General features: G+C 43.0%; 1 protein-coding gene and 1 pseudogene across 1 annotated transcript in view; one reads left to right on the top strand and one right to left on the bottom strand.

Annotated features, from left to right (window-relative positions):
• Positions 1-17,732, bottom strand: part of Nek2 (NIMA related kinase 2) — a 712,524-nt gene that overhangs the window by 125,752 nt on the left and 569,040 nt on the right. The window lies entirely within an intron of this gene.
• LOC127697554 (60S ribosomal protein L19-like) lies at positions 8,831-9,353 on the top strand (annotated as a pseudogene).

Below are 17,732 nucleotides of genomic sequence, written 5' to 3'. Positions count from 1 at the left end.
AAACAAAAATGGTTAATAGGAGATTCTGAGGTTGATAGTTTATAGACTTTAGGCACCCTGGATCTTAAAGGTATAACCTTTTAATTGCAAGTCATTATTGGATCACATCTGTTCTGTCTGCATTAGTGCACAACAAAATGCTAGTCTCTAGTTTTCATCAAGTTCTGGAAACTAAAGCCAAGAATCAAGGTGTAGACAGGTTTGATTTCTTCTGGCCTGTCTCCATGGTTTACTCTGTACTCACATGTCATCTCCCTGTAAGCATTCACCTCCAGCTCTGTCCAAATCTCTTTCTCTATTGTTTGACTGAAAGACAGGTCTCCAGCAGGCCAGCCTTCAACTTATTATTTGGCTCAGACAGTACACAAGTGTCCTGCTTCCAAATGCTGAGATTAGAGGCATGTGCCACCACACCCAGCCAAACCTCTTATAAGATAACCAGTCTGATTGGATCCAAGCCCACACTAACGGCTGTGTTTCAAAATAGTTGCGTCTTTTAAGGCCCTAGATGTATTTGCATTCTGAAGAAGCAGAAACTGAGTTTCATTGTGTGAATTTCTGGGGAGCTGTTCAGCCACAGCATTCTAATCTCTACACTGCAGACATCGCCATTTTACCAGCTCTTCAGGCAAAGTACCAGGAAGTCCAATTCCCTCATTCATCTCATTATGTTAACTAGCTTCAACCCAGGAGGATTTGTTTGGTTGTTGTTCAGTGGGGGGGAGAGCCCAGGACTGAATGCCTGCTAAACAGGCACTTTACAGCTCTAGTTATCTCCCCCTCCCCCCCCCCCACACCCTTCCCTTAAAGGGAGCTAGCTGCCTGTGCAGCTTTTCTTGAAGTTCAGCAAATTGTGCAGCACACCCTGCTGCAGGTATAAATACGCCAAGGGTGTATGGAGGGGCTTGTCTGTGCTTTCTGGCCACAGAATTATGTTCCATTTAAGACAATTAAATCTCCATAAATCATGAAAAATGGTGTTTGGTCTAACTTGCTCAGGAAACCATTTCAGGTGGTGTTTACACCTATTATATTTCAATGTTCATTTTAGTTAATCATGTTGAATTCATTTTTTTCCCACCTTGCATATAACTTCTTGCCAGGAAACTTTTTTGGCCTTGCCACCTTTTAACACTAGCTTGCTGAGGTTTTCCTGTGGTTTATTTGCACTCTACCACATGCAAATAGAGATATAAATTCCCTGAATGATCCTAGCAGGAAGATCAGAATGGCTGTAGAAAATTCAGTGACTGCTGGCTTCCAGTTCCCTGTCCCACTGCCTTAGAGCTGTCTTTAACAAAACATGAACCTCAATTCCAGAATTGTAGGGCCTTTGTTTACAATCCTCATAGGGAAAAAAGGAAATAGACCCTACCTTACTTATGGCAACAGGTCTTACCTTACATTTGAACCACAGAACATGGTGGGGAAATGCAGTAACTGCCATTTCTTAGAGTCTCCACACATTCAAAAACAATCTCACCTAACACCTCAGAAGGGTAGATCCCACCCACATGATCCACATACGCACAACGAATTAGCTTATAACTAGAGGGGGGCCCCTTGGGTAGAAGATTCCCCCTGGGCCTGCTCTTTTTCCTAGTGGCAATTATAAAAACATTTTACCTGCCTGTGCTGGTTTCTACAATGAGGCTCCAACGAACTATTTCCTCTCTAGGGGGAACCCACCAGCAATTTGTGCCTGTGCAGTGACTTGGCACAGGCCCGGGATTGCTAGGAAACAGCGGCAACCTAGAAGTCCATAGCCCCAGAGAGTCTGGCAAGCCAGTTGCTGTCAGCACCAACCTCCGGCTGGACGAAAAGATATCCATAGTCATTTTGTATAAAACCTATGAGGCTATCATCTTAAAGTCCTCTAGACAAGGTGGGTCAGACCCTCATGTCTTGAATGAAACATTTCAGTAACTAATCTTAACAGGGTTGTCTCCAAACAACCTTCTTATGGACTAAACAACTCTGTCTTCTCTGGGCTCCTTTTTGTCCATCTGGTTTCCTTTTTCTTCTGCCCCAGCTAAAACTATCCCTAGGGCCCTGGAGAATCCGTAAGACAGCGATCCCACCAATAGATAGCACCCTAAACTAGAATCATCTGCCCAGTGTTGCATTTTCCTAGACACACTTGTCTGTGCTGCCTGCTGAGGTAGGCACACAGCACATAGCTTCTGGCTGTGAAAGTGTTCCCTATTCCTAAAGTGTTAACATTTTCTACAAGCCCAGAGCTACATCCAGTTTCTACTGGTGGCTTCTTAGAGTGGGTAAGATATTCTAAAAAATTTTTCAACAAGTTCTTTCCCCTCCAGAACCCACAAATTCACATAGTATACCAGTGAATAAGAAAAATGCAAATCTAAAATTGTATTTGCCTGAGGCAAGAAACAAAAGAACAAGGTGTTTGCTAATTGTAATCACCCCCACACTGACTGAGCACACTCAAAAGGTTGCTGGTCATGTTCTCAGTGCTTTGTGTCCGTTCCTTCTTTCCATACATTTTGTTTATTATTGTACACATGATGGGGGTAGGGACCTATAGGCCAGAGTTGATGTGTGGAGGTCAAAGGACAACTGTGTGTAAGAGGCTTTCAGGGATCAAACTCTGGCTTGCTCAGTAAACACCTTTATCTACTGAGCCATTTCACTGGCCCTCGTTCTCTCAATATTTGTTTCCTTGGCTATTTATTTTTGTTGAGATAACTTCTCATTCTGTAGCTCAGTCTGGCCTGGAACTTACAATCTTCAAACCTCTGTTCAAGTATGCTTGTGATTACAGGTCTGTGTCATCACACCCAGCATTCCTTCTTCTAAGCCTCATAACAACTTTATGAGCTTTATTGTGACCTGCATTTTATAATGGGGAGGAGAAGCAATTTACCCTGGGTCACTTAGTCAATGGAAAAGTCCAGACTGAATTTTCTGTTCCCTCCAAGGGAGTGTGCGCCTGACCATAGTCGGCAAAGCCTCTCTGGGAGCTAGCTGCCAGGAGAAACTTTCTCTCTCTCTCTCTCTCTCTCTCTCTCTCTCTCTCTCTGAACATCTGGTGTCAAATACTCTGAAACAGGGACTCTGATTGGTCAGGGACATGTCGAGAAGGCCAGGCTGGTTAACAAGCCCAGGTACTTTCCCATCTCCACCTTCCAACTCTGAGATAATGTCTTTATTTTTTATTAATTAATTTATGTTTTTACACTCCATAATTTATTCCCTCCACCACAGTCCACCCTCCAACTGTTCCACATCCCATACCTCCTCCCCACCCTGTCTCTATGAGAATGTCCCCACCCCCAAACCCCACCTGACCTCTAAACTCCCCCTGGTGCCTCCAGTCTCTTGAAGGTTAGGTGCATCATCTCTGATGAACACAGACCCGGCAATCCTTTACTGTATGTGTAGTGGGGGGGCCTCACGTCAGCTAGTGTGTGCTGCCTTCAAACTGTTAGGTCTTCAGTGAAGCAGTCTAGATGCTGTCCAACAGCTCTGAGTGCAGCTGATCCTCTACTGCTCTGAGTGCAGCAGGTTTTCTAGGATGGACCAGGAGATAGTGTCTTCACTGGAGCAGACCAGCCAAGAGCCTGCTCCAGCAGAAAGGACAGGGCGGCAGAGGGGGCGGGAGGGATGGCTGCAAATCTCTTTATAAGCATCACCTATCAATAAAAAAGTTGATGAATAAGCTGAGGCAAGAAATAGTAGGTGAGACACTGGCAGGAAGCGAGAGGATCCTGGGAAATAGTGGGAGAATAAAAGGTGCTGAAGGAGAGGTGACCAACTATGTAGAAGATGTGAATAGTTTGAATGGGTTAAGTAAGTTACAGCCTCATCAGGGAATGAGCCAAAGTGTATGGCCTAGGCATTTAATAATAAATAGTTAGTCTCAGAGCCGTCATTCTGGGAGCAGGGGCTGGGAGAACAAAAAGGATTTATTTATTTACAGGATAACAAGCACATGGGTGTGGGGTACGCGTGTGTGGGGCACTTGTGGAGACTGGAGAGTGACAGCAAGGTGTGTTTCTTAATCCCTCTGGATCACTTTCCACCTTAGTTTTTGAGACAGGGTCTCTCACCAAATCTGAAGTTTACCTTTTTGATTAGCCTGGCTGGCCAGTAAGTCCTGGGATAGATACACTTGTGTCCCACCACAGCTAGCTTTTTATGTGGGTGCTGGAGATCTGAACTCAAGTCCTGCTTGTACAAGGAACACATCACCCCTTGTGCCATCTCACCAGCCTTGTCTCTTTTCAGTCCTGTTGGCCTCTGGCTCTGTCCACCATTGTAGTAGCCGCAGTCAGGATGGAGGGAGGGGATGTGGTTAGTTACTTTGCATTTAGAATCTCATACTTTTCCCTTCCCTTTATCTAGGAGTCAAATCCAACCTCTGTGGCCAATAAGTCAACAGCACCATCTCCACACTCTTAGAGCACTTGAGAATTCCTTGCCTCCTCTGCTGACTTCATTGGGGGAAGCCTGGGCACTTACACCTCAGCCTCTCTATGAGGGCTCCAGAGCACCTACCTTTTTTTTATTTGCTGTTTTTCCAGCTACTCTGGTGCCTTGAACGGCAGCAGTATTCAACTTGTGGGTAGGGACCCCACAGGGGTTCCCATATCAGATACTTATGATTTACAACAAGAGCAACAACAGTAGCAACAAAATAATTTTATGGTTGGGGGTCACTATAACATGAGAAACTATATCAAATGGTAACAACATTAGGCAGGTTGAGAGCCACTGTTATATGGGAATAAGAAATAGATTTTTTAATTCAGTGTTTAGTTTATTTGAACTATTTTTTCACTTTCTAACAACAGTTGGGTATATTAAATGATGAAATTTAGTCCATGACCAGGAACAGTCCTGATGCTCATATGTCTTTAAAAGTTTATGGATTCTGGCTTCTTTTTTTGAGACAGGATTTTGCTATATAAACCTACGTGACTTGGAGCTCACTCTGTAGCCCAGGCTGGCATCTAAGCTAGAACAGCCTTTCTGCCTGTTCTTCCCCAGTACTGGGACTACAAGTATGTACCACCATGTCTGATTGCACTCTGTTTAGGTAATTCACTGTTAAAAATTTACATTTATTATTTATGTGTTCGTTCACGTGCGTGTATGCATGCGTGTGTGTGTGTGTGTGTGTGTGTGTGTGTGTGTGTGTGTGTGTACATAAGAGGACAGCTATTAGGAGTTGGTTCCCCCTCTTCCATGTGGGCCTGAGGATAGACCCAGTCACTGGGCTTGATAACAAGGACCCTTACTCTTTGAGCCATCTTTTGAGCATAACCCAGAAATTGTTTTTTTAATCAAAAAATTGAAGTTAGCGTACAACACACTGTGTTTTATTAAGACATTGTAAAACATATATGCCAGTATGCTTTTCCCTCAGTTTGCCCTCCTGCCTCAGCCTTCTCTCTGTCTTCTCCAGCCCCCTCTGCTGTTTGCTTCCTCTTCTGTATAGTCTCCCTTCTCAGTAAATGCCACGTTATTTTTTAACCTCTCTCCCCCACCTTGCCTTTTCATCTACTGGCTCTTCAGTCTCTTGATCCTTCCAATCATTCCACTCTTCTAATTCATACTCCATCGTCCTGTTTAAAGCCAAATCTTACCCCAGTCTCTCTAGCTTCAGGGAAAGCTGGCTCTTGTCAAGTTCCTGGGCTTTGAGTTTGCTCAGAGTTACCGAAATTCCAGTTTGACAATGTCCCTGAACTGTAGCCACAGACATTTCCAAAGCAGATTTCTTTCTTTACAAAACTCCTTGACTGGCTTTTGAACTAATTCATACCTCCCTTATTCCTCTTCCCTTAGCCCCCAGAAGACCTCAGAATGTCACATCTCATGTTTCCTCTCACAGCAACAAGTCCTCGAAGATGAACTCCTGGCCTCTGGAACCCTTTATTACAAGTGTCCAAAGTCTTCCAATTTATCACAAATTCAAAAAAAAAAAAGCCACCTTTATTCTGGTATTCAAGTGTTGGGGTTTGGTAATATTTAATGATAGAAATGAATTCCTCACAGAAGGAACACAGGATAATTCCAATTTGGTGGGAGTTGAGATAAGACAGGGTTTCCCGATGTAACCCAGACTAACCTGGAACTCTTTTTTTTTTTTAAATATCTGTCTATTTATTTATCTGTCTGTTATGAGACAGGTTCTTATGATGTAGACCAGACTGGCCTTGAACTCACAGAATTCCATCCACCTCAGATCCCCTGAGTGCTAGGATTAAAGGCATATGCTACCATGCCTAACTGGTATAAAACTCTTGATCCTCCTGTCTCAGCCTCTATACTACTAGGATGAAAGACTTCTACTACCATACCTAGTTTATACGGTAATGCCATTTATGAATGGGGAACTCAGGTATGGAGAAATTAGGGACCAGATCATCACAGAATGTACCAAAATTGAACTGTGTGATCTTAAGGTGACTGTATTAGTCAGGGTTCTCTAGAGTCACAGAACTTATGGATAGTCTCTATTTAGTAAGGGAATTTGTTATGATGACTTACAGTCTGTAGTCCAACTCCCCAACAATGGTCAGCTCTGCATGGGAAGTCCAAGGATCTACTAAGTTGCTCAGTCCACAAGGCCAGTAGGTTCCAACAGATGCGCTGGCAAGTAAATGCAAGCAGGCATGGAAGAGCGAATCTTCCTTCTTCCAAGGTCCTTATGGAGGCCTACAGCAGAAGGTGTGGCCCAGATTAAAGGTGTGCACCTCCATGCCTGGATCTGGGACTTGTTTTGCCCCAGGCTGACCTTGAACTCAGAGATCTCCTTGCCTTAGTCTCCTGGGATTCATAGCCACTATGCCTCAAGATCTCCAAGCCAAGATCCAGGTCAGAAAATTGTATCTCCCTGCCTCAAGATCTGGATCACAGATGAGCCTTCCAGTTCTAGATTGTAGTTCATTCCAGAAATAGTCAAGTTGACAACTAGGAATAGCCATCACAGTGACCAACACATCCTACTTACTCAGGCCTTTTATAGTTTTAGCATTGAGAATCTCAAACCTAGAAATGTGTCAATCCTGGCCAATGATTGGAAACCTCATATGAATGACCACAAAGCAGCTTGGGGAGGCAAGAGTTTACTTCACTCACAGCTACATAGAACAGTTCATCATCAAAAGCAGTGAGAACTGGAACTCAAGCAGGGCAGGAACCTGGATGAAGGAGCTGACACAGAAGCCACAGAAGGGTGCTGCTTACTGGCTTGCTCCCCATGGCTTGCTCAGCCTTGAAATGACTTCTGGATGAAGCATACTTTTAAATCCTTTGTTTCTCTTAAACTTTCTCTTTAGCCAGGTGACTATCCTGCATGTCTTTAATCTCAACACTTTGAGAGGCAGAGGTAGACAGAACTCTGAAAGTTTGATACTGGCCTGGTCTAGAGTTCCAGGATAGCCAGAGAGAAACCCTCTCTGGAAACAAAACAAATAGGGACTGGAGAGGTGGCTCACTGGGTTAAGAGAACTGACTGCTTTTCCAAAGGTTCTGAGTTCAAATCCCAGCAACCACATGGTGGCTCACAACCATCTGTAATGAGATCTGACCCCCTCTGCTGAGGTGTCTGAAAACAGCTACAGTGTACTTACATATAATAATAAATAAACCTTTTTTAAAAAGAGATTGATTCATTAAAAAAAGAAACAAAACAAACAAACACAAACTTTCTCTTCAAAGTCCTCACTAAAGTAGAGATCTAAATTATTTTAAATCAGCCACTGGCAGCCCAACAACCTGAGAAACCACCAATTAGCCTGGGGCTGGGGCTGGGTCAACTCTAATTTTAAGTTCTTAGAATTAAAGCTCTGTGTACAAAAAAGATGTTAAAAGAGTGGGTTTAAGTATGGGGTTTTTAAAGATTTACCGACTTATCCTTTAAGAAACTACCTCACTAGACCAGGCTGGCCTCAAACTTAGAGATTCACTTGCCTCTGCTTGCAGGGTGTTAGAATACACCACCATACTAGGTACTCTGAGTCCCCTAGTGTGGATGCTGAGAACCAAATGAGCAGTAGGTGCTCTTAACCACTAAGCCTTTCTGGGATTTTAAAATCTTAGAACCATTCTAGTTGAATCATTCTAGTAAGGTTCTTGCATCAAGTGTTCGTAGCTTTAGCTTCTCTGTCTTAGAAATTTCTTCCAAAAGTTGACTACCCCCACTCTAGTTCTTAGACATGCCATGCCACAAGGATCGCCTGCAGTTCGTTTAGGATTTTGTATTTATGTAGATATCTGGGGAGACTTTTGTTTTGTTTTGTTTTGTTTTGTTTTTCAAGACAGGGTTTCTCTGTGTAGCCCTGGTTGTCCTGGAACTCACTCTGTAGACCAGGCTGGCTTTGAACTCAGAAATCCGCCTGCCCCTGCCTCCCAAGTGCTGGGATTAAAGGCATGTGCCACCACTGCCTGGCCTGGGGAGACTTTTTAAGCCCTGATTCTGGGACCCCATTCCAGAGGCTTTGATTCCTAGGGCCTAGAGCAAGCTCAGGGGACTTAGCTTCCTGTGACTGGAGGTGGGCAGTGTGGCATTTCCAGAGCTTTGCTATTTTTGTCTTCTATCATGGAGTCACCAGGGGAGTTACTTTAGAAATGCAGAACTTCAGACTGTACTGCAAATCTGGGCCAGGACTTTCCATTTAAGAAGATTCCATGCCGGGCGGCAGATTTCTGAGTTCAAGGCCAGCCTGGTCTACAGAGTGAGTTCCAGGACAGCCAGGGCTATAGAGAGAAACCCTGTCTCGAAAAAACAAAATCCAAAAAAAAAAAAAAAAAAAAAAAAAAAAAAGAAGAAGAAGAAGAAGAAGATTCCAGAAGCTCTTTCCTTTCGCTGCTGTGTCTGCAGCCATGAGTATGCTCAGGCTACAGAAGAGGCTTGCCTCTAGTGTCCTCCGCTCTGGGAAAAAGAAGGTCTGGTTGGACCCCAATGAGACCAATGAAATCGCCAATGCCAACTCCTGTCAGCAGATCAGGAAGCTGACCAAAGATGGGCTGATCATCTGGAAGCCTGTGACTGTCCATTCCCGGGCAAAACACCTTGGCCCAACAGAAGGGCAGGTATCTGGTCATAGGGAAGAGGAAGGGTACTGCCAACGTTTGGATGTCTGAGGAGGTGACCTGGATAAGAAGAATGAGGATCCTGCATGGCTTCTCAGGAGATACCGGGAATCTAAGAAGATTGACCGCCATATGTATCACAGCCTGTACCTGACGGTCAAAGGGAGTGTATTCAAAAACAAGCGATTCTCATGGAGCACATCCACAGGCTGAAGGCAGACAAGGCCCGCAAGAGGCTGCTGGCTGACCAGGCTGAGGCTCGCAGGTCTCAGACCAAGGAAGCACAGAAGAAAGAGATCATTAAGACTTTGTCAAGGAGGAAGAGACTAAGAAATAAAGCTTCCCTCGTGTCTGTACAGTGGCCTGGCTGTGGCCTCACATGGATCAGTCATTAAAATAAAACAAGCCTTTGTCCGTTGGTGTGTGTGTGTGGGGGGGGGGGGGATTCCCATGTGATCCCAAAGTGCTTAAAGTTGTTAGTTCACAAACTGAAAGCAAGTGTAAGCTGTGTAGAGCTGATCTGGGGAAGGGGTGCTCTTTCACGGGGCTTGTAACAACCACTCAATAAACATTCGTTAAATGAATCTATTTTCATAGGAGGAGTATAGAAGTCCCACTGTGTAAGCTTTGTGTTAACAGAGTCTCCTGAATAAAGCAGAGGTCTAGACAAGTGCTAGAATAGGTAGGCCTGCTTTACATATTAACCAGTAAGTACTTAGTAGGTGTTTGCTAGGTATCTAGACTTTGCTTTCCCATTCTAGGGGGAAAGAAACCTGACATAGAGGACTAGTGAAATGGTCCTATACCTCATGGCTATCTGGATTAAAGGTGTGTTCCATTACATCTGGCCTACAGCTGGATTTCAACGAAGGAGAAGTTAACTGGAACAGTCAGAGAAGCCCCTGTGAAGGAGAAGGGCTCACCTGGTCAGGAACAAGAAGAAAGGAAAAATGGGCTCGATTTGTCAGAAAGATAGATCAATAAAAAGCCCCAGTGTGGGTTAATGTGACCCGGGCAAAGTCAAAATGTAGAGAGTTTTTAAAGCCAGGTTTCTACAAAAGGAAGAAAAGTCCAGTTATAGTAATAGAGGCTTGATGTGGAGTTAGTAAATGCTGATTATTTTCATCAACATCCATTCTTCCTTTTTTTCTTGTAAGACGAAAAGACTCTTGAGCTATGAAACCCTGTCTCAAAATTATTATTATCATCATCATTATTAATTGTATTAGTTAATTTTATGTTATGTAAATTTTATATTTATATATAATATATAAATATTATGCTTATATAAATTATATATACTTATATTACATATACTTACATTTATATTATATATAAAAATATGATATAAACAAATGTTTAATATAAAATATATAACATTTTATTATAAGATTAAAATACATACAATTTATAAATACAATTTATATTTTATATAAAATTATACAATAATAAATATGTTGATTACATTAATTAATATATTAATGGTAATTAATGGCAATGATAATAATAGATTAAGTAAATAAAATAAATAAATACTAAATAGAAATCATCTTTGGGCTCGTAGCTGACCAAAACACAGACTGTATTTCCCAGCCCCTTTGGCAGTGAGATGTGATCATGTGACAGTGTCCCCTCTTGTGAGCCATAAGCGGAAGATGGGCTATGACCCTGCAGTGGATCTGAAGGGTAGAGGCGTGCACTCCTTCCCTTCCTGTTAATGAAGTGGGGACTGTGAGCTCGGGAAAAGGGAAGACAGGGACAAGCTCCTCATGACCTCACAGGGTTCTGTCAGAAGGCCTGCAGAGGGGCTCTACAGTGCAGGAACCATTTCCATGTTGGGGTAGAAGTAGGGAAGCAAGGGGGCTGTGAGAAAGCAACTACAATTTCCCTTTTTTGGCGTGTGACTGGCTGCTGTGGGTGTAGTTAGGGAAGTAGATAAGTGATAGGTGAGAACGTCAGGTGACTGATAAGTGTCTCTTCTAGGCAGCCATTATGGGGATCAGTAGGGCAGGGAGGGCATGATTGGTGAAATACAATGCTTTTAGTATTAAAGGGTCAAGGCATTAGAAAGGTTGAGAACCACTGCCCAAAAGCCCGTGAGATAATGTACCCTACTCTGTAACATGACAGGCAAGTGATGCAGTCTTGGAGGAGGCCTTTGGGGTACAGGTGTGTGCCCTTAAAGGAGATAATAGATCCCAGGACCTTCCTGTTCCTCTCTAAAGTATCCTATCCTGGTAGCTCAGTGAATTGCTTTCCCCACCTTTAGCTTCTGTCATGATTTTACCACAGTTAACAAGACCATGGGCAGAAATTCTCAGAACTGCAAAGTAAAACAAACTGCTTCTCATTATAAGCTGATTTATCTGGGCTCAGTACCCTGTGGATTATTAATCTTGCTAACCCTTGTCTCCACTCAAGTAAATAGAGAGTGTTTGTTCTGATTATGCAGAGGGACAGATCAGCAGCCTAGTTTAGAAGACTGTGCCAGCGGCGTTCTGGGAAGGCGTTCACATCTGAAAGACTGATATGGCAGTGGTGACTCTCATGGTTTGGAAAGTGAATAGACTAAAAGCAGGAAAGGCTTCAAAACTCCCACCTGGCTTATGGCACTTGAAGGAGAACCAGCATGGGTGTTTATTCAGCCTCTTGGATGCCGGGCACATTCTAGAACTTAATCCTCAATGCTAAAAGCAGGTGTGGTTCTTACAGTGAGCTTACACTGAGATGGAGGTATTGCTAAGTGGCGCCACACAAAAAAGTCATGTAGAGTTCATGGCCTTGTGCTAGCTAGTTTTATGTCAGTTTGACAAGTTAGAGCCATTTATGAGGAAGAAACTTCATTGAGAAAATGTCCCCATTACATTGGCTGCGGTGCATTGTCTTGACTGATGAATGTCATAGGCTGGCCCAGCTGACTGTGGGTAGTTTCACCCCTGAACTGTTCCTGGATGCTATAAGAAAGAAACCTATATAACTGGTTTACAGGCTGAGCAAACCAGTAAACAACACCCTGCATTCCAGGTTCCTGTCTGCAATTCCTACTCTGACTTCCCTGGACAACGGATGATAAACCAGGGGAAATCATTTGAAATGTAAATAAATTATATCGAATAAAAAAAATTTAAAAAATAAGTAAATAAATAAACCCTTTCCTTCCCAAGTTGCTTTTGGTGATGGTGTCTTATCACAGAAATAGAAATCCTAACAATGGGGCTGGAGAGATTGCTTAGTGGTTAAGAGCACTGACTGGTCTTCCAGAGGTCCTGAGTTCAATTCCCAGCAATCACATGGCGACTCACAACCATCTATAATGATATCTAAAGCCCTCCTCTGTGGTGTCTGAAGACAGCAAGAATGTATTCACATTCATAAGATAAATAAATCTTTAAAAAAAGAAAGAAAAGAGAAGAAAGAAAGAAAGAAAGAGAAAGAAAGAAAGAAAGAAAGAAATCCTAACAAAGATGCTGAGTTTAGATGTCAAACTATTGATGAGTAATTACATAATGGCAAATGGAGTAAATGACCTGAAGGGAAAGCACAGTATGTCCAGAGAAGCTATATCAGGGACCTAACATAAAGAGGTAGAATTAAGCCAGCTTACAGAGGAGGAAGCTAAGTAAGTAAAAGTAGATAGAATGTACATTTTCTCCACTAGGATAGACTAGAGTTGTGAGAACAAAAACAGCCTGGAGGTGTACATGCCCTGGGGGCCAGGAGGGCAGTAGGAAGGCTATATTCTAAGCATGACAGGGAACTTTGGGTAGGCTTTGAGCAGAATCCTAGGGCAGTGAACATCTTGTTGTGGAACCAGTGCTAGCCTCAAGCAAATGAACCCGCAGGCTCAATTTTCAGAGTGCTGAGATTTTAACTGTGCTTGTAGCCACATCTGCAGGTCTGTCCCATCAAGCTGATGTCCCCTCTTCCTGTTCCTGTCATCCCCTCCCTTATAGCTGTGAAGAAAACTAATAGCTTGAAGGCATAAAGGCAGTGGTGCAATTTATGACTCAAGAGCAGTTATGTTTTTCAGGAACATCTAGCCATGAGAGAGAATGCCATAGCTCAAGCTGGCGTGGAGATAGTGGGGTTAAAAAGAAGATGGACTTGATAGAAATGTAGGAAGTAAAATCAGGCAGAACATGGTGAGAGGTGAGGAGAACCACATCCCAGACTGGAGCATGAGATTGAAGTCTGCATTCACCACACAGGGCACTCTGTGTTACACTCATCGTCAAACACAGTGGTAGATCCTGGGCAAATCATAAACTAGCCTAGCACCCAGGCTTAAGAGTCATAATGAAATAGTTATGTCTGTCTAACTGTTGCCTCGGGCAAGGGCCACTTAGACCACCTCAGATCAGAGTGTTCCAGAAGGAAAGCAGTCTTTATAGCCTGACCCAACACCTAACCCAAGCAGATTCACTGGGCATGAGGCCAGGAAAGTCTTTCAACTTTCCTGGATCCATTCTAAGGGCTGCTCCTCCCTCTAGAAAGTGCTTCAATGGTTTCTGAGTTACTTACCTCAGTTTTATCGGCATAAGAACTGTGCTTCAAACTAATTGCTTGTTTCTGTCATGCTTCAGAAACTCACGGGCTAAAGATAGCTAAGGAAATTATTGCTTACTTAGGATTGTCATGTTATTTGTTATCATTTTAACATCCTTTGTAAGACAGTCCATTTCTTTAGTAAGTCTAACAGCAGTACACAAAACTTCTCAGTTGCTGCGTGTTCTTTTATACACCTTAAAACTAATGTGTGGCTTTAGAAGTAGGAGGTTAGAGTTATGAGCAAAGCAAACAAGAGTAAAAATGATATTATAGAATCAAAAGGTGGTCCAGGGATGGCGGCCACACCTTCAGGTCCAGCACGGGGGTCCAGCATGTGGGAGGTGGGGGCAGGCAGACCTCTGAGTGTGAGGCCAGCCTGTCCCTTTGTGTGATTTGTTTTTCTCTGCTTATATTTAACTTAAAGTCTCTAATAAGCTTTCAAGAACTTTCAGTGCTTTTATTTTGTTTAGACAATAAATCACAAGCAGATTAGCAATAAGTATGAGGAGGAAGGGAAGAGGCCGGGGGAGAAAGGGCAGGCCTGGGATGCAAATATGGTAAAAATATGGCATACTTAACAGAAGTTGTCCTTATGGAACTCAGCAAAGCACAGAATACATATACTGAAAAAAATTAAAGTATGTGTGATATCTTTGTAAAATAATACTTAGTCTAAAGCCAGGTCGATGACATATGCCTACAATCCCAATACTCAGGAGGCAGAGGCAGGTGAATCCCTGAGCTCAAGGCCAGTATGGTCTATAGAGATAGTTCCCAGACAATCAGGGCTACACAGAGAAACCCTTTCTTAAAAAACCATAATAATAATAATAATAATAATAATAATAATAATAATAATGTTAGTATTTTATTGTAGGAGAGCTCAATTGCACCCTGTAGCATTTAGTATTTTGACCTGAATTCATTGATTTCACTATAAAATACTAAAGCAATGTCATTGAAATACAGAAAGGCCTGGACTTAACTAGGATAAGTTCAAGTAACTGGGAGTCAAACACACAAAAAAACGGGATGGAGGCTGTTAGAGCCTGTGCTCTCTGCCTGCTCTGTTAGGTTCCACAGGTTCCCACTATGCAGACAGGCGTCCCACACAAAGTCCTCCTGCCTCTCCCTCCCCAGTTGTGGAATTACAGATGTGTGCCACTATACCCAGTTTCTCCACTTTTTTTTTTAAATAATTTTTGTTGTTGTTGTTTTTGGGATTTGGTTTTTTTCGAGACAGGGTTTCTCTGTGTAGCCCTGGCTGTCCTGGAACTCACTCTGTAGACCAGGCTGGCCTCGAACTCAGAGATCCGCCTGCCTCTGCCTCCTAGAGTGCTAGGATTACAGACGTGCGCCACCACCGCCCGCCCGGTGCTTCTCCACTTTTTAAAGGTAGCACTAAATCCTGTTTCCCTTCCTAGGAACAACTGATTTGGTAAAAACAAATAGACAAATGATTAGCAAAGTACGTGCTGCCTCAACGTCTAGAAGCTGCAAGGCGGAAGTCATCTTGGAGCTGGTTGAGGCTGTAACTGCTTTGATCATGAGGTCTGCTCTGTTACCAGCCTCTCACCACAGCTTCCGTCCTGCTCTCACTCCCTTGAGTCTTGTTCACTTTCCTTCCGCCTGCCCTTTCCTCTGTACTTCTCTCACCTCTATTGCCACTCTGTGGTTCTTTGTTCCCTCTTGCTCCTTACTTTGTACCTTATCAGCAGAGTTATCATACCAACCCGAAGCTCTTGGACCAGGTTGAGAAAGTTCTAGTGTGATGCAGAGGCCTCGGTGTAAGGGCTCCAGGCTCAACTAGCACGGGGAGGCCCTGGGAATCCTTTTCCCTCGAGCGAGCGAGCGTGCTGACCAACTTTTCACTCCATGTGTCTCAAGTCAAGTCTTCTTGATACCCTCAACTTATGATGATTTGGCTTGGAAATGTTACAGTGACGGAGGTTGCTATGGTTAAAACGTGTATCTGGATTAAGAGTGCAGGAATGCGGAAGAAGACAAATGAAAAGGTGTCTAGATGGACGTGAAGATAACCATGCTGACCAGATAAGAGACGGGCAGGGCTCTAGGAAAAATAACAAACCAGGTTGGGCAGGCTCTGGCCAGCTCCTATGAAGCCCCAACCTAAGAAATGCCAGCAAAGTATGGTTGCCCTTTGCCCTAGTAAACTTCCTAACTTTATGGGCAATTACACATTTGTACATGTTCTTGCATCCAATTGTCACAGACTGAATTGTGTGTAAGAACATTTTCTTTCTTTTCCCTCCTTTTCCTCCTCCTTCTTTTCTGTGTTTTTGAGACAGGGTTTCTTTGTGTAGCCCTGGCTGGACAGCCTCGAACTAAGATCTACCTGCCTCTGCCTATTGAATGCTGGTATTAAAGACATGCACTACTGCCCAGCTAGTTAGAACATTTTCTAAGAAAGCCAGTGCCTACTCCAGGAGACCACTGTAGACTGCCCAAAGGTAGACCACAGGAAGAGAAATTGTAGAACAAACTTAAAGGAACAGAAGCTGGAGGAAGACCGGCCATTGTCCTTTGACTTGGCCTGCCTTCTTCTGCCCCCCCCCCCCCCACCCAGTTTACTGCTTACTTGAATGCTCGGAACACACCTCTATTTTCTCACTCTACTCTTATCCACTGCGAATTAGTCTCTGTCTGGAGCACAAGAAATTTCAGCCTCCGCTGGAATGCTGGAGGAAGAGTTTCAACCACAATAAAGGGATGTGTGGTGGGTAGAAACTGCTTCCTGTTCCGAGTCTGTTTTTTTTTTCCTAGACAAGTGGTATGCGTTGTGACACTCTCAGTGCTGGGCAGTCAGGGCAGTCCTAGTCAGCCACAGCTATGGTGTTCTATAGATTAGATGTAGAATGTGTATTTGCTACTCAAATGATGTTCTAATGCACAGGGTGATCGGTGTCTGTTCTTTAAAGCCCAGTCCTCCTGCCCCCCAGATAGAACCTCTCTGTATCCATCTTTATATGCTTCTCAGCAACTAGACAAGTTACAGCTCATGGTTCTTCAGATACATAAAACAGTTTGTGTTGCTATATAAAACTCAGTAGATAGCACATGATCTAGTTCTATGATGTGGGGATGGAGTGAAAGGCTAGCCTGAGCTACATAGGAAGTTCCAGGCTAGCAAGTGATACGAGCAAGACCCTGTCTCCATGAAGAAGGAGAGGAGAAAAAAATACATACCCTATAAAATTTCTAAGTAATAAGAAATAGCTATTGATCAACTGAGATCAAAGGAGGAAAAGAACCAGTCCTGAAAGATGTGTGTGTTTGTACACATCATGCAGCTGTATCAATAAATATAGATCATGATATTATTAAATATATTGTAATTATAAAGAACCATATGTACATAGAAGTATGCACAGTATAAATTTCAGTCTTTTTGAAATGTGATTCACATAGCACATGATTCCTTCATTTAAGCATGCTTTTTAGTATATTCGCAGTTATACAACTGTCACCATAAAAATATTATTATCAACCCAACAAGACCATTAGTAATCACTCACTATCTTTCCTCAAATTCTTTAACTTTAGGAAAGCTATTATTTTCTGTCTCTAAAGATTAATCTATTCTAGACATGTCAAATAAATTGAATGGTAGAATTTACAACCTTTTGAGTTTGGCTTCTTACACTTTGTATTAGTTCAAGGTTTATTTGCATTGTAAACAGCATTGGAACATCACCTGATTGTATTGCTAACAGTTCTATTGTCTGGGTGTACCACATGTGTCAGTCAGTTCATCAACTGATAGATGGTCGGGCTGGTTCTACTTTGTAGGTGTTATGAAAACACTGCTGTTGACATTAATGAATTAGTTTTTCATGAGCCTGTCTTCAATACTTTTAAATGTATACCCAGGCATGAAAATGTGGGACAGGTAGTAACTCTGTTTAACCTTTTGAAATGACTTTCTAAGACAGCATGCTACACTCTTTGACAGCCGCCCCCCCTTAACCCCCCCCCCCCCAGCAAAGCATGGTGGCTTAGGTTCTCTACCTCTTACATTCCTTCTCTTGCATCACAGCCATCTGGAATAGTTACTTTTAATTGTCAGCTTGATTGGATTAAAACAAACCTACGGGATT

The sequence above is a fragment of the Apodemus sylvaticus genome, chromosome 12, assembly GCF_947179515.1.
Source record: "Apodemus sylvaticus chromosome 12, mApoSyl1.1, whole genome shotgun sequence".
Lineage (NCBI taxonomy): Eukaryota > Metazoa > Chordata > Mammalia > Rodentia > Muridae > Apodemus > Apodemus sylvaticus.
The sequence above is the reverse complement of the archived record's forward strand: the minus strand, read 5'-3'. Positions and strand labels throughout refer to the sequence as shown.